A 22,556-nucleotide genomic window follows, 5' to 3' on the forward strand; every position below is an offset into this window, starting at 1 on the left:
TTTTGGTGGCTGACAATGTTCCTTGGCTTATAGGCATGTCACTCCAAACTCTGCCTCTGCCTTCACATGGCTCTTCTCCTCTGTGTGTCTTCTCTTCCTTTAAGGATACCTGTCGTGGGGTTTAGTCCAACCCATATAATCCAGGATGATCTGGTCTCTAGATCCTTAACCTAGTTATATCAGTAGTAAGCCTTTATCCAACTTACATCATATTCACAGCTTACCGGTAGATGTATCTTTTTTATTTTTTTATTTTTTGGTAGAGGGCGTCCTTCAACCCATCATTCAACCTAACAAAGAAAGTCCATACCATGGGCTAAATGTGACCCCACAGACTGATTTGATCTAAGAGTCTTTTCTTTTTTAAAGACTTTTAAATTTATTTATTTATTTAGAGTACTCATGAGAAGGGGAGTGCAGGGGGAGAGAGAGAATCTCAAGCAGACTCCACACTGAGCACAGAGTCCAACATGGGGCCCAATCTCACAACCCTGAGATCACGACCCAAGTTGAAATCAAGAGACTCTTAACCCACTGAGCCACCCAACCACCCCAATCTAAGACTCTTTTAAGAGGAATTTGAATTGATTACTATTATTTAGAAATTGGTAAAGACTTCTGAGATGTGTCTGTATAAAACAACACTTTCCTCCTCTCCTCCAGGAATGCATTACAAAGTAACAAGATGAAAAAAGTCATAAACTTCTTTTTTAGTGAAACTGGAAGGCAGTCCTGAGCCCCAGACTCTAATTTACATGAAATTAGGGCTGCCAAAGCCAGCTGAGGCCAAGCAGGATATCAGTGAAGGGAAAGGACACGAAAACTGAACAGAGAAATCTTAGCAATGAGAGGGCTCCTCACTTGGAGATCTCAAAACGTCTTCTGAAACAAGGTTATTAAAGTGGGTGCAGTCCAGTTGGTCTGGTGTCCTTCTAAAAAGGTGAAATTTGGATACAGAGACAGACACATACAGGGAGGTCGTGTGAAGACATGCAGGAGAGGGTGGCCATGTGTTTGGAGTGGTGCATCTGTAATCCAAGGAACACTGAGAATTGGTAGCAAACAGCAGAAGTTAGAAGAAGCAATGAAGAATTCCCCCCTTGCAGCCATCAGAGGCAGTGTGGCCCAGCCCATATCTTCACTTCAGAGGTCTGGCCCACAGAACAGTGAGACTATGTATCTCTGTTGTTGTAAGCCTCCCAGTTGGAGGTACTGCGTTATTGCAACCCTAGAAAAGTAACACAGGTTGAAAGGCACAGGTGATGGGATTGCCATCTTAATATCAGATAAAATGGAATTCAGGATGAAATCATTAAATGAGACAAAGAAGAGAACTTTCCAATTGTAATAACATAATCCTGTTTGTACATATACTACTAATACAACATTATATTATATAGTAAATTGCAGTGAAAATGTAATGGTTATGAACTCTCTATGTGCCAAATAAAGTAGCAGCCATACAAAGCCACAAAACTTATGAGAAACACAAGGAGAAACCCACTAATAGAAGAGTACTTTTTCTGTTTGACAGATTAAGAGAACAAAAAGTATAAATAAACAAGACTGAAATAAATACACTTAACAAGGTATGACATATACATGACAGCAAGAGACAGAGAGAGCTCCTCTGCTACAGTTTTCCTTTAAGTGCCCATGGGATATTTGCAAAAATTGACCACATATAAGGCTACACATTAAACCTCAATAGATTTCTTCCTCAAATAAAAATAGTACAGACATTGTTTCCAGATCATAATTCAATAAGGTAGAAAATAACAAAATCAGAAAACAAAAAGCCCCTGTTTTAGAGAGTTGGGGAAGCAGTGGGAACAGGATAGCAGTGCCAGAGGGAAAATGTGTACCTTAAATGCTCCATCTTTAAATGCCATAAACAAGAATGAGAACATAGCATCAATCCAGGCAGTTAGAAAAAGAATAACAGACCTAAGGAAAGAAGGAGGAATAGTTAATAAAGTAACTTCAAAGAATAATTTAATTAGTTAGATTAACAGTAGAATAAGTAAAATCCAAAAAAAGGTTTAAAACTCAACAGTAAGATAGATGAATTTATAGCTTTAATAAAGAAAAAAATTTAGAGGGCAAATACACACAAAATAAGAAACAATAAAGAGGACTTAACACAGAGACAGAATTAATCATAAAGACCATTTGCTCAGTTCTATGAAAACAAATTTGAAGACCAGACTGGCTATGGAATTTTCTAAAAAAATATAATTTACCAAAGTGATTCCAGAAAACATAAAACATTCTAAATGTATTATAGTCACGGGAAAATGGTGAAAGTCGACAGAGAGCTATATCCCTAAAGGCACTAGGTCAAATGGTTTCATGGAAGAATTTTATCTGCTTTAAAAACAAATCAATATCCCAATGTTAATTATTTTGTTCTAGAAATTTAAAAGAAAGAAAAAAGCCAGATTGTTTAATTAAGCAATACATTTGTACCAAATCCCAGTGAAGACTGAACACAAAGGAAATGCCAGGCTAATTTCACTAATGACAATTTTCAAATCCTAAATAAAACATTAGCCAGCAGAATTAGCAGCACTTAATAGTATAAGTTATGTCCAAGTGGCATTTACTCTAGGAAAGCAAGGATGGTTTAACATTAAGAAACCCATCAAAATGTTTCATCAAATCGAACTGATGAAAAGGAATGATCAGTTCTTAATTTTTAAAAAAGGTAATAGAATAAGAATAGATGGATATTTCCTTAAGATGAAAAAAAAAATCTATCTCAGCTCAAAGTCCAACATCATTCATAATGGGAAAATGCTGGAAGATTTCATACTGAAGTCAGGAACAGGGTTGGGGAGGTGGGTGAAAATAGATGAAGGGGATTAAACTTTCTGTTATAAAGGAAGAAGTCACAGAGATGAAAATCACAGCATAAGGAATATAGTCAAAACTATTGTAATGACAGTGTATGGTGACAGATGGTGACTGTGCTTACAGTGAGCATTGGGTAATGTCTAGAATTGTTGAGGAATGTATAGAATCACTGTGTTGCATTCCTGAAACTAGTATAATGTTGTATGTTGATTACAAGTCAATAAAAAATTTTTTTCAATATAAAACTTTTAAAAATTAAAGTCAGGAACAAGAGAAGATCTTCTAGGTTCAGTACTCTTATTTACCATTATACTGGAGGCAGCAGACAATGAAATTAGGTAAGAGGAAGAAATTAGAAGTATGAAAATTATAAAAGGGGAAATAAAATTATAATTCTCAGATGACATTATTGTATATCTTGAAAACCTAGAAAGATATATCTTGGAACTACTGTCTACAATAAGAAAATTTAATAAAGTAGTGGTGTATAATATAAATATATAGAAATCATCAACATATATATATAAATAACTAATTAGAGGATATAACAGAAGAAATGAATTTATTTACAATAGCAACAAAAAGATTAAATGCCTAGTAATATATTTTCAAAACGCTCAAGGCATATATGAAAAAAACAAATGAAAACCCTGGAAAAATCCACCTCTAAGGGCACCTGGGTGGCTCAGTGGGTTAAAGCCTCTGCCTTAGGCTCAGGTCATGGTCTCGGGGTCCTGGGATCGAGCCTTGCATCAGGCTCTCTGCTCGGCGGGGAGCCTGCTTCCCCCTCTCTCTCCGCCTGCCTCTCTGCCTACTTGTGATCTCTGTCTGTCAAATAAACAAATAAAATCTTTAAAAGAAAAAATCCACCTCTGAAGGCTACAGAAAGAATCTTGGACAAATTTTGAAGTCTGTATATACAAGCTTGGGTGGAAAAATTAGATCTCATAACTGTTCCTTTTCTCCTAAGTTAATTTTTTTCTAAGCCAGTATTTAAGCTTCACACAATCCTAATAAGAATTCCGATAGCTCCTTTTGGGAAAGACAGGAGGAATGGGAAACTAGACAAGGTGATTATAAAATTCACATAGAAAAATAAACAAGCATAATCCTGCAATTTGTTCCTTTTCGCTCAAATTATGTTTAAAAAATTTTCCATGTTGATATATTGTTCTACATGCTGCATAGTGCTTTCCCATTGTGTGAAGCCACTGTAATTTATTACTTTGCCTGTTGATGATATTCAGATGTTTCTTGGGTTGTGGATGTGGGAATACATACTGTGTGTGTGTGTGTGTGTGTGTGTGTGAGAGAGAGAGAGAGAGAGAGAGAGAAAGAGAGAGAGAGAGAGAGGGAAAAGCAGGTAGCTTGGGGCTCCTGTACCATCTAGGGAATAAAGACCTACACATGACAGTCACTTAAGATTTTGAATTCTTGCAGATGACTTAAAATTGGTTTCTATCCAGGGCCCTAGCAATTTGCCTGATGCTTCCTGGGGTCATGATGGAAAAAGATCTTTTTGACCCTTTATGAGAGCCTTTTGCTTTCACCCTGCACAGGCTGGAGGTCACGATGCTGCCCTGCTGAGTATTAAAATCCCAGCCCCCAGGTCACTGGCTCCAAGGCCCCCAGTGGGCCACCCTAGTATCTTTCTGCTTCCTGTGTTGGCTTTGAGGTCCCTTTCATCTGACTCCTGGGACTTCCAGTTCTCTCTTTTAAGCTTGACTATGCCCTTGTCATCTCTATGTTGTATGCTACTTAGCACTTCCACATAGCTGTGGGCAGGGGGAAACCCTTTGGTGTCAGCTCTGTCCAACGCATTGCTGAAAGTCCGGGGCCCAGGTGCCCAGTACATTCCATCCTGTCTGGTCTCTTCAGCCAGTGAGTTCCCTTCGTGTTGTGATTCTGGCTCCTGGCCCCCTACTCCATCAGCCCCGGATGCCTTTATCTGGGTCATCAAGGAACAGAATCTGTGAAAGGGCTATGCACAGCACTCAGCACCAAGACTGTCCCCCCCACCCCCAAAAGCAGATAGGACATTAAAAACAGACATTAAACTGTTCTCCAGGTTGATACCAACTTATCAGTAGAGATAGTCGACTGTTTTCAAACCTACATGATTCTATTACCAACCAGTTCGTTTGAATGGTGTCTGCCCTGGGCATCCAGAACCTCTGTGTGGGGGGCTGGGGAGGATGGAGGGTATAGGAACAGGGGAGAACAGCTGAACAAAGCCTGTTCAAGGCTGAAGAAATTAAGTCCCCTGGTGGGTTTGCCCTGTGCTAGTTGTAACCCACAGGCCAGAGGAAAAACAGGTTGGATGTGCCCACAAGAGACTCCAAAGGGCTCTGATTTGAGGTTTGGCCCCATGGCCAGCAAGGTCTCTGGGCCAGGGTCCCTCCTATCAAAACATATTTTGAGGTTCAGGGGGATCTATGTAAGTAAAGAAGAACCTATGGTGGTAAACCTGTCTACCAGGCAGAGATGCAAGATGGGGGCCCCCTCCCAGTGACCTGGGGGGACAGTGCAGCTCAGTGGACCCCTAGAGGCCTGGCATCAGCCACCCTCAGACTGGCACAACTACTTGCACCTTCCATTCACTGGCAAGAGGGATTGGTGGGACTCCTGGACCCCAGCCAGGCAGCTCCCCAGGGCATAGCAGTGGGCAGGATCAGGACAAATTGTATGATGGAGGCCAGGGCACTTTAGGCCCAAGAAATCATAGTTTTGAACCTGCCTATGACCAGGTTTTCCCACGGAAGCTACCATTCTGCAATTCCAGACCTTTCCATCAAGGCCAGTGGGACCTCAGGCCAAGTTGTCCAGGCAAATGGAGAAAGAGGTAGGTCAAACATAGAGATTGCTGTTATTTTCAGTCATTCTGTGGCCATTACTTGGCTATTTTCTTTCATACATTTGGTTGGGATGTAATCTTGGAGGTCCATGCACAGAGAGTGTCTGTGGGAGGCTGAGATTTCCCAAGGAAGTGGGAGGGGTTGAGGTGCTGTGACACAGCTGTAATGAAGCACATTTGGACAGAGTGAGCTACCCAGTGGAACCAGGTCTCCCTTTGTTCTGGTGTTAGCCTGCCTTTGGTGGCAACACGGCCTCCCTACACATCCCCAGTGGACCATATTTGGCAATGGGTAGATGAGGGGTAGGTCATCACTCAGGGGACAATGTGACCTTTTTGCTGATATTTACCATTAGGGAGAGGCTGGGACATGCTTCAGCCAAGAGTGTCCTAAGTGTTGAACCCATTTTGACTTTGGTGATCTCAGTACTTGAGGAATGGTCAGAGAAGCTGATGGGGACACCTCAAACCAGGAGGAAGGCATTTCTTTTTCCTGAGTGGGCTGTAGGCTATGAAAGAAGGAACCCTTGGATGAGAGTTACAGGACCCTCTGAGAAAGCATTCTAGAAGGATCCCTCCACAAACAGAAAGTGGTTTAAGGGAGCCGACTAAGGAACTGTTAGTTCAGAGTATTATTTCCAAGTACATCGAAATGTGGGAAGATAAGAATGGATGTGCATTATAGGAGACTGAACAAACCAAGAGTGAGGGAGACAGCATGCCCCAAGTTTGGGATGCCTCAGGTAGATGGGCAGGAATCCAGGGATGTTCAGGATTTTTTTTTTTTAAGGACTGGAATTACCAGACACTCCTGGTAGAAAAGGATAAAGTCCAGGAAGAGTTACCAGGTAAAGGATGCCTCTGGACTCTCTGGGGTCTAGCCATCTGTTAGTGGCTGTCAGAAAGTGCTGATGAACTTGAATAATGTCACTTTTTTACTCAGTAGAGGACTACTTTCTGATGAGGAGGGAGCAGAGATCCAACAAAGATGTCAATCTTTTCCAGAAGATTCAGTCTTGGAGGACTAAAGACATTTAGAGGATTTCGGGGGATGCTCTAGGCAGTTTGTCAAAAATGGTCCAAATGCAATTACCAAACATCCACAGACAAGGGCCGAGGGTGTCTGGCTGCAGTGGGGCCTCCTGACAACAAGGGGGCAGCCAAGAGCAGCCCGGGGCGGGGGCGGGGGTGGGGCACAGAAGGAGGAGGAGGTCAGTGTCCCCTGAATCCAGGCTGGGAACCCTGGGGAAGCAGGGAAGACTTCAAGCCATCATTCTGGGCAGAGTGAGGTTGGACTGAGGAGGCCACACCCCCACTGTCTCTGGGGTCAAGATTCTCATCCTTTTACACACTGATGCGACCTTGGAAGGCCTGGGGGCCATGCTCCCTATGAGATGCTGGGAAAAGAGACCTGTGGTTTTTTACTGGTTGTGACCTGTCCTGCAACAGGAAGGACACAAGGGGTCCCTGTGGCTCCTGGAACCTTGAAACGTCCCCCTTCCTGGTCTAGGAAAAGCAGTCCAGTCCCCAAGTTTGGCAATTTCCAAAGGCCCCTCCTCTATCTTTTGGTCGGGGGGTGGGGAGTAGGTAATTTAGAAGAGGGATTCTTTTTTTTTTTTTTTTAAAGATTTTATTTATTTATTTGACAGACAGAGGTTACAAGTAGGCAGAGAGGCAGGCAGAGAGGGGAGGAAGCAGGCTCCCCGCTGAGCAGAGAGCCCGATGTGGGGCTCGATCCCAGGACCCTGGGATCATGACCTGAGCCGAAAGCAGAGGCTTTAACCCACCGAGCCACCCAGGCGCCCCTAGAAGAGGGATTCTTAACCAGGGGTGGTTTTGCACCCTCCCCACCCAGGAATGACGTCTGGAGACATTTGGTGGTTGCCACTTGTAGGGGTGAGGAGTGGGTAGTGCTCCTACTTGGTGTCTATGGGCAGGGATGTTGCTAAAGATCCTACAACTCACAGGAGAGCCTTGCAGCAAAGAATTCCATCCCTAAGCATTCATGGGGCTGAGGGTGAAAACCCTGATCCACACTAATCTGAGTTTCTGTTTTCAAAGGCAAGTGCCAAGCTTCAGGCTACTTTCGCTTTCAGCCTAGCCTCCACCAACGTCCCTGAGGCAAGAAGTCCTGGGCATTTTCATCGAACTGGTAAGGAAAAAATTACAGAGATGAAAATACACATCGTTCTCTGATTCTCCTACATCAGGGAAAACAAAATGTAAATTAAAATTTCAAACCATTATTCTGCCACACCTTCAACCTGCCAAGCTTTGAGGTGTCTAAGGACTTCCAACTCAACAATTCTACTTCCCCCCCACCTTTTTTTTTTTTTTCACTTTCGGCTTCATGCATGCATCAGTGTGGGGATGGAAGTTTTAAGTGTGGGAGTGGATGAGATCACTCTTGAAGCTTTCTTTCTGCAGAGTGGGAAGAGCAGAGGAACAAGGACAGAACCCCAAGGAATGCAAACATTTAATGAGGGGTGAGAGGGAGGGGGAGAGAATGATATCCCACCCAGTTCTGGAGGACCGATGGGTACTAGACCTGAGTGCAAAGAGCCCAGTGCAGGGCCCAGGACAGGCACAGTGGCGGCCTGGCACATAGTAGGCCTCACCACGTGTCGGACAAACAAGCCCGTTTCTGGGTCACTGCCTAGAAATAGTCTCCATCTCCTTCCCAGGTGATTTGTTGAAGTTGCTGTTACAGCCTTTGTGCTTTTTCTGAAAAGTTTTGCGTAAAGCATGAAATAAAAAGCGCTGGAGTCCTAGATTCAGAAAGGGGGAAGGAGGTACTTACTATTCCTTTGGTATCAGACAAGGCCCAGTACCAGGAAAGGAGTAATCAAAGTTGACAGCTCAGAGGGGATGACAGGAAATGGTTTGGAGGAGTCTCCTTTGGTCACGAATGCTAAGAGAATTTGTGCCGAACCCGGGAGTTAACTGTGAGAGGTTTTGCCTCAAAAACATGTCTAATTTCATTTTTTAAACCCTTCTAGTAGAGGTGAAGCGGCTTGTATCTGTGGATTATGCCACCCCGGGAGGGCTTCCTAATAGACATGAAAATAAATTAGTTATGACAGTCATTTCCTGGAGTCGGCGATGCTAGCGCTCACTTGAGGTCCAGTGGCCATCGGAGTTGCAGTGAAAGAAGTTTAGGAAAGCCTTTACGTGGGGGATTTTTAGGGCTGGGAATCTGGGACTGTTCAGAAAGCCCACCGTGATGCTAAGACCTCCTGATAGGATGAGAACAAGAGTTGGACCTGGAGGGTTTGTTTGAAGAAGAAGGATCTGGAGACCAAACCTTGGTGAGACTTGATGTTCACACCACATCTGGAGCCAGGAGGCTTGTGTCTGTTCCTAGGTGACCACCCTTGCCCTTCTGAACTTCTGCAAAACCAGGGGATCAGAGCCATGATCTGTGAGTTTCTGATCTTGTTTTTCCCTGGCCAGCACCCATTCTCGGTGGTTAACAGCATGGCCACTTCCTTCGGGCAGCCCCATCTCCCATCATGGGCACTGTTCATGAGCTTGTCAGCCAGGTCCTCACCTCCCCCAGCCGAGGGGGGTCACATCTGCTGCCCCCTTCTCTGCAGCTTTGTTCTCAATCCCTCATGCTATTCTTTCCTTCCATGGAATTCCTTTTTTGGCCTCTATTAACAAGAATGTTTCTGTTGCTTGCCATCAATGAATATTAGGGTTACGTGGCCCTTTGAGCTTTAAAGTTTAGGGGAAATAATCCCACCTCACAGCATTGAATGAAACAATGTATCTGAAGCTCCAGGCTCAGTGCCTGGTAGGGCAGGTGACCACTCAGGGGGAGGTCCTTCCCCTTCCACATCTATGTCATGCCTTGTCCATTGAACATGCCTTTGGTGATGGAACTTTCTCCTCTATATCCTTCCACGAGAAGCTTTTGTGAGAATTTAATTGAGCAAGGGTGCATGTGGAGAAAAAAATGAGATAATTCATTTCTTCCTTTGGAAAATATTTAATGAACACCTACTATGTTCCAGGCCCTTCTAGGCATTGGAGATGCGGTAGTGAATAAGAACAAGATCCCCGCTCTCAAGGAATTTACATTATGTGGGAAAGACAGACAATAAACAGATGTAACTTTAAGTGGGGTGGTCAGGGGATGCGCCTCTGTGGAGATGACAGGCAGATGGCTGATTAAAGTGAGGGCGAGAGAGGGGCGCCTGGGTGGCTCAGTGGGTTAAGCGCCTGCCTTCACCTCAGGTCATGATCCCAGGGTCTTGGAATCAAGCCCCACATCAGGTTTCCTGCTCAACGAGGAGCCTGCTTCTCCCTCTGCCCCTCCCCCTGCCCATGCTTGCACTCTTTCTCTCTCAAATAAATAAATAAAATCTTAAAAAAAAATAAAGTGGGGGGAGAGAGAGACCAGTGTCTGGGGAAGGGGAGAAAACAAGGGTAAAGGCCTTGAGGTTGGGATATGCTCGGTGTGGCTGGGAGATAGCAAGGAAGCCGGTGTGGCGGGAGCACCATGAGTGGGGAAGAGAATGGTAGGGAAGGCAGCTGGAGAGGTAGCAAGGTTCTACAGCCTCCCTTGCCAAACGGTCAGTCCTACCTCTGCTTGCATGCCTCCAGGGGTGGGGAGCTCACTTCCACCTGAGGCAATATTACCTGTATTAGGACACACTTGACTTTCAGTATTTCTTCTTTACTATGATGCCCATTTTGTCTCTTGAAACCCTAAGAACTGGTTGGTGTGCCCTTGCCTCTCTTGGCCAAGGCCGTGGAGAGCTGAAGCCAGATCCTCTTCATGTCTTGATCTTACTCCCTTGAGATGTTCTTCCTATGGTATCAGTTGGAGTCTCTTTGGAATTTATCAGGATATTTCCCCTCTTTTTCTAGGAAAAATACCTCTATTAATTCTGCCTATGATGATTTTGGCTTCTCTGATAACGTGTCATACCTATCAGTGCGCTTCGCACTAGGCTTTTCCTTTATGGAAGGGGCAGCTCTTTTTCCATCTCCTCTCCCCCGTTCCTGTTCTGAAGCTACCGGTTTGAATTATAGGTACGGGACGTGACATTTATTCCTATTAAATGTCCTCTTGTTGGACTAGGTCCACTGATTCTGCAAGCCAGACCTCTTGAGATCCTGATTCTGCCACCCAACACATTTACTCTTTTTCTACTTTGTGTCACACACAGGTCCCATCCCAAAGTCACCCATGTCTCATTTGTGCATTTACAAATGGCAGATTGGCCTCAGCTCTGTGCGGGGTTCTGGCCAAGTGCTGCAGAGGCAGAGATCCCTTTGGGGACCCCACAGTCCAGTTTGGTGGAGGCCACAAAAGCAGCACATTAAGTACCGCAAAGGGTGTAGGTTCTGTGGGAACCTCGTGGGGGTGGGTGTTGGGAAACTTTGAGCAGAGGTAAGTTGGAGCAGGTGCTTGTCAGGAGTCCAACTGGGAGGAAAGGCATTCCGGGAAGAAAGCACAGCAAAGGCAAAGACAAGGAGACAGGAAAGTTAGCGTCGTGTTCAGGGACACGCTCAAAGTGCATGCATCTGGGGGCGTCTAGTGTGTGTCGCTGGGCACATGGAAGCTCTATCTGGCTGCAAAAAGTGGGCGCAAGAGAACATCGGCATCCTGAGTATTTCCCAAGGGCCCGCCAAGTCCAGGGAACCCTCGGTATTCAATGATGGAAGCACCACTTGTGGGATTATGGCCATGGCCCTTGTAGGCACACCACACCCGTTTAGGGGAGCTACCATGGGAGATATCCAAAAAAACGATGCTCCTCTGCTGGGGGTTTCCCTGTGAGCCCCACCTGGGCCTCTGGCTTGGCCTCCGGGCTTGTGGAAGCTGGGCAGGAACACTCAGTTCTCACTTCACACCTGCCCCAGTCTTGATCCAAACTTTCCCCAGTCCTCCCCATTCCCCAGGCCTGTCTCCGTAAGATCTTTGAGATTCTGGGCGCCAAGAATGACTTCTGTTCTGAATGTAGCACCTTAGCCCAGCAGCGTTCTGTCTTGCAAAACTACCACTCTGCCAGCTTCACAAGAAGGGGCCGCTTAATATGCAGCTGGGAAACAGCCCTACAAAGCAAAGAAGATAAGGTGGGAATGTTGAATATTCATTTTTGTGGTTAGAGGGTGTTTTTCCTATGATTCTGTTATTCAAATTAGCTTGGATTGTAACTTCCATTTCAACAACAAATGCTTAAAGAAACACAACAGGATAATCCCCAAGTTTGTTCCCTTGAAATCTCTTCCAGAAGGACCTGCTTCCCGGAAAACTCCATCTTGAAAGCAGGGACCTCACTGATCATTTCTGCTTTCCTCACGGACCCAACACAGCAGACAGGAGGAGGAGGAATGAGGTCTAGCAGGTCTCCAGTCCTGGGGTCACTGCCCACAGTCCTAGGACCTGACTGTTGGTCTATGGCCTTTGACAGGACAGTGGGCCAACCTGATCCCCAACTCAACTTAGGAAGCAACTGGGCAGGGAGGTCAGCTAAAGATCCCCAGGGGACCACGGCCCCATGTTCCTAGGAGAACTGGTAAAGCCCCTTCTACTAGACTTGGAAACTGAGTCCGAGACCAGACAGCCCTGATGAACAATGGCAAGGTGAGCTGCAGTTAGTAATTATGTTATAATAAAATAGTATGGCATCCATTCGTGTCTTTTCATCCCCCCTGATACCTCTTGGTTCAAGCTTGGGTAGATACTCACTTCCTGAAAACTTCCTGCTATCACTTTTCTCTCCAGTCTCCACCTGGCAATCATGGAGATTTTTGAGTGTAAATTAGAGCATGTCACTCCCACTTAAGAGCCTTCCATGATATCCCATTGAGCTTAAGATAAAATCCATGGTGTGGATGGCCCTGTGCGGCCAGGCCTTTGCCTGCCTGTCTAAACCCCTCTTTTGCCTTGTCCTCCCCATGCACTGTGCTTCTACCGATTCCTAGAAGGAGCCAAACACTTTTCTGCCTCAGTGCCTTTGCATTGGCCCTCCTCCCTCGGGGACACAATTCCCAGCTCCTCTCCTGGTTAGCTCCAACTCATATGTCATTTTCAATATCACCTCCTCAGAGAGGTCTTCCCAGACCTCCTCTCTGAGCCAGTTTCCTTGTAAGACTCTTGATTTTCTTCCTAGCCTTCCCAGTCACAATCCATAATGACTTATTTACTTGTGATCTGTCTCCGCTATTGACAGGCAAGTCCCCCTAGGGCAGGTGTCTTCTCTTGGTCATCCCTGCGTCCTCAGGACCCAGCACAGTGCTCAATAAATATTGACCAAATGAATTTATTGAACACCAACTATGTATCTGATTCCTCATATACTTTTTCTCATTTAATCTCTACAGTACCTTGAGTTCGGGCAGTGTTCCCCATCACAGAGAGCTAGATCACTCTCACGACATCACACCGTGGCAGAACAAGACCGTGAACCCAAATCTACCTGCTCCAGAGTCCATGCTCTTTCCACTTTCTCGTCCGTGCCTGAAAGCCCAAGTATTGGTTTTGCCACCACCTATGGGACAGAGGACAAAGCCCCAACTTTTTGAACCTTCTTTCTCTCATCTGTAAAATGTGGGCAACAATAAAACATGCCCTCCTACTAGGGGGAAGCATGAACTCTGGAGTCATAATGTCAGGGATCACCGGCCAGCCACAATCTGTGTGGCCTTGGATGAGGAACTTAATCTGTGTCTCAATTTTATAATCTCTAAAATGGGCATAAGTGAAGTTAGTGAGAGGATTACATGAGCAGATAGATGTGTGTTAAGCCTTGGAAAGTGCTAGGCACTTACATGGTTAGAGAAGGTTTAATTGTCATCATCACCATCACCATCATCACCATCATTCGTTAGCATATATGAACTTTATGGCTTTCCAAACCCCTTCACATTCCAGGCTCACAAAAGACCCTTTGAGGTAAACAGGGAAGGCTTTGTTTTCCTATTTTTATAGTGGAGGAAACCGAGGCTCAGGAGGTCTCGCTCAGAGTCTCCCAGCTGCAGGGAGAAGGGCCAGGTCTGACCCAGCGCTTTCCTCCGTGTGAGCTCTCCTCTGACTTCATCCCCGGAGCCGGCGCTCCTCCTCCCAGCCCCACCTGCCTCGCTTCTGCTGATCTGTCTTTTGCTCCATTAGGCAGGGCCGCGACCCCCCGGGCCCCGCGGCAACCTGTGCCCGGTGCGCGCTCCCTGCCCGCGCCCGTTCGACCCGCCCCGGGAGGTGACGGCAAAGTGAATTAGTGCGCGACCAGGGGCGCGGGGGCGCCGAGGTGCCCGGCAGCACCGCCGGCGCAGCACTTCCCGGCCTGATATTTGCACAAAGTGCTCTCAGGGCCTCTTTACATTTGCACTTGCCCGTGAAGTTAACGTTTCTGCCAAGCGCGATTTCACCGTCGGGGGCTCGCTCGCATCCCGGATTTGCGGCATCCGGCTGACCCCAACTCTCTTTCTGTCTCACCCTCTTCCGTTTTCTCCGTGCTCCTGGCAGCCTCCCTCCTCCTCTCTGGCTCTCTCCATCCCATCCTCTCTCCCTCTCCGTTCTCTGCATCTGTCTGTCCTCCAATCTCCGCCATCTCTTCCGCGCCTTCATCTCTTTCCATTTCTGCCAAGCTCTGTCCACCTCTCCCAAGTCCAGCGCTCTGTCTTGTCTCTCTCTCCCCCTCAATGACTTCACATGTTTCTTTCCCTCCATCCTACTCTCCCCAACCACTTGGTTCCCTCTTGCCCCCCCCCCCCCCCCCCGCCCCATGTTCCACCCTCATCTCTCCCTTTTCCTCTTCAAACAATAAGGATGCCGGTCTTGGCTCACATTTCCACCAGCGATGCCTCCACGATGGTGTGGGCCTGATCCTTGGCCCCAGTGTACTTACCATGTCCTTTCAGAGGGTCTCTGCAGACCTAGGAAGGTAGAGGGGAAAGACTGTCAGATCCCACTTGGGCCAAGCCTTCATTATGCACTGGCTCAGGGAGCAACCAGTGCAGGCTCAACCTTCCTAGGGCGTTAGCTTGCCTTTCTATTTTCTCTGTTCACCTGGGCTTCTTTCTCCCAGCCTCACCTCTCCACTACTGTTCCAAAAGCTGGCCGAGAATCCCTCCTGGGAAATCCCAGACCTTCCAGCCTTCCAGATCTTCAAAGTTGGGACCTCTAAGCCAGACCCACTCCCCTGCTGTGGCAGGAAATACAATTCTCCATCCCTGTAGTCTCATATCCCTGGGCAGGGAGCAGCCTTGGCTGAGAGTTCCTTGGAGGGGTTTTGCTGGGGGGAGGAGGGGTACCCTGAGGTTCCCACAAGTGGCCGGGCAAGGTTGGTGGCATCTGACTCCCCCTGTTCTGCTGAAATGGAGTGGGTGTGGTCAAGGAATTTCCTCCACCTGGACATCTGCTGCCTCAGTCAATTTCAGAATATGCCACTGTCCATGGTGAACAAGGGGTCCCAGGGATGTCTGTGATTTGTGTGGCAAGTGTCCGAGATGTCCCCAGCCCAGAGTGAGGTCAAGGAGGCTGGGAGGCAGGGGTGTGGTAAAGCTCCAGCAGTAACCCTGGATCTCTATTTCACATACGTTTGGAGATGTCTGTCCTTCCTCGCCTGCTTTCAGAAGCGTCCAGGCTTTCTGCAGCCTGACTGCTCTAACTGTGCAAGCCTGGTCTGCAAATTAGAGCTGCATCATTTTGCAATACCTTGTGTGAAAAAAAATTTGATTAGATCCTACACCCATTTGGTTTGGCACAAGAAATTCCAACCTTACTTTTTGTCAATAAAGACCTATTCAAGTCTGTAAACATAATTGCAATTGTTGTATTGAATGAATACTTGTTTAAAAAAATGATTTTTAAATATTTTATCACTAACACACGAGAACAAACTTTCTCATTGATGGTACTTGTCAAGAAGTTGAAAAGATCCTCATTAAAAATTTTGATTATTTGTGTGGAGTCATTTGATAAATTGTGTGTACTCATTTCCAGTGTAAAACCTGATATTAAAAGACATAGGTTTCCAGAAGCAAACTCAAGTTTCTCAAAACATTCGAAAGGATTTAATTTGGAACTTATATACGAACTCAATATTTAATATCTTCCCTAGTATTTTGTATTTTTTCTTATCGTAATTATATTTTATAAAGAATATGCAATTAATTTTTGATGCCTCCCAATGGATCTACACAAGTCTGTGGAGGAGCGGAAGAACTGGCCTTTTGGTGAGGTGGCAGCAGATGGGGAATGTCTAACTGAGAATCTGGCCACATGAGATCAGAGGGTAGTCCCTCCCTCCCCCCTGCCCTGGGAATGGGAGGTTGTTCCTTGTCAGGAGCAGCCCGGATTTGGGGGTCCCCTGCTGCACTTCTCTCTCCGGGAGTCCAGCGCTGGAGGACGGACTCTCTCTCCTTCCACTCCCGGAGGCTGGATCGCGCCGGGGCTCCAGGCACCGTCTGCGCGCCTCCTCTGCGAAACCCAGCCCTGTCTTCCGCCCGCGTCGCTGCGCCCTCGGTGGCTGCTGCCCGCCCCGCGGTGGTTTGCTCCAGCCTCGGTGGCAGACACGCTCCCTCACGCAGGGATCACTCGTGGGGCACCTTCCTTGGAGCGCTTCGGAGCACTGCAGACTCCAAACAGGAAGTGGCCTGCCCCCAGAACCTGCCTTTCTGGGGACGGACCCACCCACGAGCCTGGTTAATCCAGATGCTCTGTCTGATCCGTGCTCCGGGAAATGGATGCACTGGGGGAGAAGCATCTGGCTTGAGTGGAAAGGCTCTACCCCTTGCTAGCTCTGTGACCTTGACCTTGACCACGACCACCCTAGTCTTTCTCTCCAGGCCCCAGTTTGGTCATCTGTTACCAGGAGGCATTCATACTTGCCTCGCAGGATTGTAAGGAGAAAATAAGAGCATGTATAGAAAAATGTCTTGTAAACTGTGAAGTGCTGTATAGACGTGGAGGGGGTGTGATGATTGCTCTCAGCAAAAGCAGGACCACTATGATTCCTACTGAACCACGAATGGTCACTGCAAACTCCGTAGGGGCAATTCTACAGTTAGAAGATCCTCTGGTGTTCCAGTGGCAATGGCTGGGTGGTGAGGGGCACTTGGCTGGAAGGGTCTGACTTCAGCTTTGAGATCCAGCTCAAATTAGAGTCTGGTAACACACTAGAGCCCTGTTCTTTCATTCACTAAACAAACATTTACTTATTTATTTTTAAATAGATTTTTCTCCTTTTTCCCATCCTGAAAGTAATACATACTTATTCTAGAACATTTAAAAATACAGATATAGTAAAAGAGGAAACTAAAAGTGACCCCAAATCCTGCCTCCATGGATGAATGACTTGGGCACACGCACCTCTCCCCACACTCCTTCAAATGCGTGTTAGAAAAATGTTGTGGAATACTTCCTGTTTTGTGATCTTCTTTTTAAAAATTCTGACAATAATTTGTGAACTTCAGTTTGTCATAAACTATTCTACCGCATCATAAAAATCATTGCCTGTCTGTCCATACCATGAAACATTCAGTGGTGCCTACTGTGTGCAGAGCTGTGAATGAGCCCCTACTGGAAGAGGGAAATGAATAGAGCTGTCCCCATCTGCCCCCTGGGAACTCACCATCCTGCAATCAGACCACCTCAGAGCCATGGGACCTGAAACACAAAAGTCCTCAGGGAGGGGTGCCAGGAGGGAGCTGACATTTCCAAAAGAGGGGGCAGGGGAGGTATCCTGGAGGAGAGGCCTGGCATAGAAAAGTGGGCTCAATCTAAACGTGAAAATGGGGAAGGAATTTTGGATGGCAGGAAAAAATGTGAGTTAAGGAAGTGTGTGAACCCACACATCTTCAGAAAATTAGCAAAACCATGGTATGCTCTTTTTGCATTTGTAGAAGCTGGTAAAGGGGTTGGGGTTTGATATCTGGACTGGTGAGCTAAACCATGTTATCCCACCCAAAGGATGGGGAGCATTTACAGTGGGATTATATCTGGAACTTTGAGCAAGTCACATAACCTCAAAATGTTAAAGCAGGAGAGGCTTAATGATCTTCCAACTTCACATTTAAAAAAAAGACTTATTTATTTTAGAGAGAGGAAGAGGAAGAGAGCTTGCATACATGCGTGAGGGACAGAGGGAGAGAAAGAATTTCAAGCAGACTCCCCACTGAGTGTGGAGCCCAACTAGGGACTCGATCTCACAACCCTGAGATCATGAGCTGAGCCAAAATCAAGAGTTGGGCTCTTAACTGACTGAGCCACCAGGGCATCCCCAACTTTACATTTTATAGACACAGCAACTGTTGAGGGTGATGCTAGGAACTGGTGGGCCACTTCAAGGGCAAGGGCCAAGCTCCTCATGAAGTCCACCTAGCACTTGGCACAGACTTGAACAGGAAACTCCCAGGACAGGTTCATTAAACTGAGCTGAGCTTGCACTGCCTTCTAGCACTGTCTCGGGGAAGACCACAAGAAGGTGCAGCATGTCAACAGCTAAGACCTACTGGTGGTACAATCAAGAGGTAAATATTAGTTCTTGCTCATTCCCTACATCCCGCCACCCACCTGGGATGAGGGGTCCTATCTGAGTCACACTTTTGCGGATAGAAGAAACAGAGATCCACCCAACTGCCTCAAATGAAAGGGAGTTTATTACAAGGATACAGAAAATTCTCTGGGAAATCCAAAGATGGGAACCCTAAGGCAGTCAGGCCTCGTGGGGATCGGAGCTGGGACCAGAAAACTGTTACAGTCAAAGCAGATCCATCTTCTCCCTGGATACCAATCTCTCAAGCTCAGGATCCTCCCACCTAAGCATCCAGCCAACCACCCATCTAGCCAACCATCTATCACATGATCCATCCATCCACCCATCCATCCGTCCATTCATTCCAATCAACTGTCTCATATCTTCTGCCCTCCAAGGAGCCTCTCCTGTAGGCTATCACATACTGTGATGGAAACAGAAACGAACAAGCACAGTTTACAGTCTAATAGAACATTCCTGCCATGTTTACTAATTCCTTCAGGGAGCATTTCTGTGTGCCAGGTTGGGACAGGCATTGGCGATGCAGAGACGAATGAGGCACCCACATGTCTCTCCAAGGACTCACAGCCCAGGGAGGGGGACCCATGGATGCAATCATAATACAATCCGATAGGTGCTGAAGAGAAACTGATTGACTGATTAATTGATATTCTGCCTTGTTCCATGGAAGATTTAAGATTTACAGATATGTAGATTAAGACTCTGGGACGTGTATCAATGTGGAACTATCTTGCGATTGTATTGTTAAGGTCGTAGGGTCAGAGCATATCCTTATGGATGGGAGTGGGGTTTCCGCAAAAGGAAATGAAAATGTCCATTGTCAGTCTTCTAAGAAAGATGTCATTCGTACAACAGGAAATGAGGACTTTGGCAAGCGGGCATCGGGTGGGAGTGAGGAAAGACTTTCTGTCTGTCGTACGAAGGGCAGTTTGGTCTGGATTCTGAGGTGTGGCAATCCCCAAAACAACCCTAGAGCTAGAGGGGTGGGGGAGAAGGGAGAAGGTGAGCTTCCCGGGGCCACATGGGAGCGGACCAAGAGGAAGACTGGAAGGGGACTCGGGGGCCCTTCTGGGCCTATACCATTCTTCTCTGTAAGGTACTTTCTTCCCTGTGACAGGGTGACAATTGATAGGCCAAACTGGGACACCCTAGAGAGGAAAAGGGGAGCCACGAATAACTATGCTCCTGTAGGAAATGATGGAGCTCATAGCCACATATCGCTAGTCCTTTGGTAAAGTGTCTTTAAAAGTTATAGACTGCGCTCTGCTATGTGGGGAGAATCATGAAGGGCCTGTGCTCATGCTTGAGGCCCATGAGAATATCTGAATTCTGAGGGAAATTATTATTGACTCCAAAAGGCAAAAAAACCCCAAGAAACCCCATACCCCAAAATACCGAAACCAAAACAAATCCAAACAAAACCCCACTCAAGATTAAAAAAAAGAATAGGTGTTTAATGTCTATAAACTATCAGGTCAACTTTGTTCATTCTCAAATTCGTTAAGAGCTGCTTTACATTTGAAACCAGCTTGCAGATTTAATTCTTTCTTTCCTCGAGAATCCTCAAGAATGACTGCTGAGAAATCCTAGCCAAACATAAATCAGTTGCTCATAGCCAAATAATTGCAAAAGTCAGATGATAAACATTTTTTCAAAATATTTTTACAGCAAGAAATTATACTAACTGAAGTATACGGGTATGTTTTAATACAAGAATTTGCGTGTGGCAGGGGGACCTTCAAAAGTCGGAAGATCCAGAACCCATCAAAGTCTTTAAAGAGCCCCGGAGCTGGCACACAGGGCATCGTTCACACCATGGTTTACAGGCATCGTACCAGGGATTTGCACAGTGTACAGCCTACACAACTCTATGAGGTGACCCGGTCATAGGGTTGGGCAGGGTGCTCTTCCAGGGTCCAAAGAGGGGGTGGCCATGGGTGGGACGGTTTCCAGGGAGGAGAGTTGTGCCCAGGAAGCAATGTGGTGATGAGACAAGGAGGACAGAGCTGAGAATAGTTCAGCGAATTAGAATTAAATCTTGATTCTCTGCTCACAGTCCAGCAGGAGAGGCAGCCCTGTACACAAAGAACAAGGGTCAGAGGTGGCTCTATGACAAAGGCTATAGCTATGGCCAGAGAGAGTGCGATGGGGGGACATGGGGAAGAGGAAGAAGGTAATCCCAAATGAAGGGATTTGGAAGCTGCAGAAAATAAGGGTTGATTCACATCGAGCCTTGCCACACAGCAAGGATTTATTCAGGCAGAGAGCCAGGGGTGCAAGCACAGGATAGAGAGCACACTGGGGATCCCTGGGGGGTTCTGCCAGCCTGCTCCTCTGGCCCTTGCTTTGCCAAAAGATGTCAGCCATCAGGAGCTATTAAATTCCAGCTGGACAAAACCCGCTGGACAGGAGAGTGGGGCGTGACTCAGCTGGAAGCAAAGGTGTTCGGATGGGTTCAGCCTTCTCTCTGACACCGGCTCCTATCTTGGCAGAGCTCACAGCTGCTGGGGAGTATCCTGGAACTGCTTATTCCTTCCACTCTATTCCGGGGCCTCTGGATGGAAGATGAATTTTTTTTTTCTTTTAACCATAAAACAGCTCCTTCTAAACTGTAAATCTGAAAACATGCTCCCGGTGGGGGAAGGGTGCAGGGTGCAGGGTGACCTTTAGAACCTATCCAAGGAGGACTGGCACTTGAAGGCGGAGTTGCTCACCCTGCTTCAGCAACACACAGGACCAGCCCACCTAAGGGGTAAGGAAACCATTACCCCTCTCCTACCAACAGGGAAACTAAGGCAAAGAAGTGAACGGCCTCATCCATGGGCTCCCAATGCTTATTGGAACCAGCATCCCAGTCTCCGTCCACCGGGCATCACGACGGAGGTGACAGTTGAACTAGTTTTCAGCACTGAGAGGACTTGAACGTGCAAGGATGAGAGGGGGACGATGGGAGGCTAAGGGGTCAGCTGAATGAAGCGGGGGAGCAGATGACGGGGACAACATCATACATGATAAAGAGCTGATGCTTTTTTGAGCAGGAGTTTCACCACTCTGCTTGTGTGTGTTTTTGTCCTCCTCATAACAAAAGGATGAATCCCATTCTATGGATAATAAAACTGAGGCACAGGGGATATTCAGTGAGCTAGCTAAGTGTCAGAGCCGGGACTCGAACCCAGGTAGGCAGCGTCTCTCCAGGGCCCTCCTGCTCAGTCAAGAGGTAGTCATGTGTCGAGCACCTGCCTCGCTTGCTAAGTACTTCTAATGCACAGTCACATGGTACCCCCATCCCAGGGCCGCACGTAAGGATGACTGTTATTGCTGTTTTCCAGATGCAGAAATCGAGGTCTGAGCAGGGTACGTACCTTCCCCTCAGCCATGCTCTGCCTTTCCTCCCGGGAATTCGTTCTGACAAGCTCCTGCTTCATTGAGAAAAGCCTTGCACTCCCCACGATTCCACGTTCCCAGATCAATCGCTCCCCGGCTTGCCACGGAGGCCCGTGTCGCCACTAGATCAGTTTTAAGGTTTTCAATAATTCTGTGAAGAGACAGAGCAGCATAAAGCAAAGCTAAAAATATCATTTTTCTGTAGCTGTCATAACAACATTTGGGCTAATTGATTCTCAATAGAATAATGACATCCAGTATGTAGTGAGAAATATTCATGAAGAGCTCTGTGAAATCCTCGAGGTGCTGGGCCGGGCTGGCAGCCCAGGACAGCTCAGGAACCATCCGTGGAGGTGGTGCCTGCAGCGAGCCAGGCCAGGTAGGTGAAGCCTGACCATCAGCCCGCACTGCCTCCCCCCGCCACCGCAGGCCTGAGTTCGGACATCAAAGCGACTCAGTCCCGGAGGATTGTGGCTCCCAGCCCCCAGGCTGCTTTAATCAGAGGAAGGTGATGAAAAGATTAGAGGGTATGATTTATGGAGAGAGATTAGCATCAGAGGAGTTGAGGGGGAGAAGAGAGAACTCTCTTAAAGTAGTTGAGATAACAAAGTCGGCCAAGGGAGGGGGAAGGTGCAGAGGCCGCTGCAGGGCTGGAGTCCTGAGTGGGTCGTGTTGGGGTGGGCATGGGGGAGGGAGCCCCTCTGGGTGGGATACCTCCCTGGCCCAGCCCTGTCCGCATCCCTGTCCCTGGGTGTCTTGGGGATGGCTTGAGCTGGCTCTCAGCACAACTGTCTCTGCAGGGCCCTCCCATTGGGCCACGGAGAGAAGGACAGGCGGGGTGGAATCTTCAGGGTAGTTGTGCGTGTGGCCGTGTCCCCGCCTGGAGGGATGGCCTTCCTGGCTAGCTGCTGTGGTACCTAGGGCTGTGTGTGCCCCATAGCAGGGACACGTCC

This window comes from Martes martes, assembly GCF_963455335.1.
Source record: "Martes martes genome assembly, chromosome: 4".
Classification (NCBI taxonomy): domain Eukaryota; kingdom Metazoa; phylum Chordata; class Mammalia; order Carnivora; family Mustelidae; genus Martes; species Martes martes.